The sequence below is a fragment of the Aplysia californica genome, unplaced genomic scaffold, assembly GCF_000002075.1.
Source record: "Aplysia californica isolate F4 #8 unplaced genomic scaffold, AplCal3.0 scaffold00495, whole genome shotgun sequence".
NCBI classification, from domain to species: Eukaryota; Metazoa; Mollusca; class Gastropoda; order Aplysiida; family Aplysiidae; genus Aplysia; species Aplysia californica.
Genome location: NW_004797765.1, coordinates 392447 through 393341, shown reverse-complemented (window position 1 = coordinate 393341; position 895 = coordinate 392447).

Here is an 895-nt window from a genome sequence, read left to right as displayed (position 1 = left end):
GAGGGGTAGACTACTCGTATCTTGCCGCTTAGGGATGATCCAGGTTGATTAAAACGCAGCATCCAAGCGCACTGGTGGAGATACTCCTAAAAAAAAGTATTACCCACTCTTGGTATCGAACTCCCGTCTTCTTCTTGCAAGAATGTCTATTAGCAATACACAGGATTATCTTGAGAAAGTCAGAGGATCAGGAACCTTTTCAACTGATAAAATATCCTTGAGTGACATAATGATATGCTGAAGCGTCAGTTTTAGTCTCATTTTTGAGAGCTTGGATATTTCGACCCGATATCACCGGAGATGTCTCCGATATCACTCTTTTTTTCCTGCTTTGGTCCGCAAGATTTTCTAAATTGGACAACTCGAACCGCGACTTGGACATGCTTTCCCATACATGCTTGCTTTAGGGCAATCACCGCCGCTCTTTTGGGGCATTTCTTCTCCTCCTCATTTCTTAGTACACCGTTGTCTCTGGTTAGGCTCTTCGCTGTCGGTCGCACTCAGCTGACCTGAGTTCGATTCCCGAGTAGGGGGAATATTTTCGTAAAGCATCTTGGTTTTTCTATTGTGATGGTGTATCCTTCTCAGCTGGGGTTTGCCCTCGCAGACAAGGTCGGACGCCCGCCTCCTAAATTATCTAAATTTGGTAGATAAGGGAGTAATAACACCTACATTACAAAAAAAATAGTCTTACATAATTCTTATTCCTTCATCTCAATAACTTCATGTCTTTGTGATAGGCAGCCGAGGGCTTTGGGGGATTTTTTGTTCAAAGCTGGAGAAAAAGCGATATAAAAGTATCATCCTTTGTAAATGATTATCATTTCGGTAGACCTTAAAATGGTCTCTCTCTCTCTCTCTCTCTCTCTCTCTCTCTCTCTCTCTCTCTCTCTCT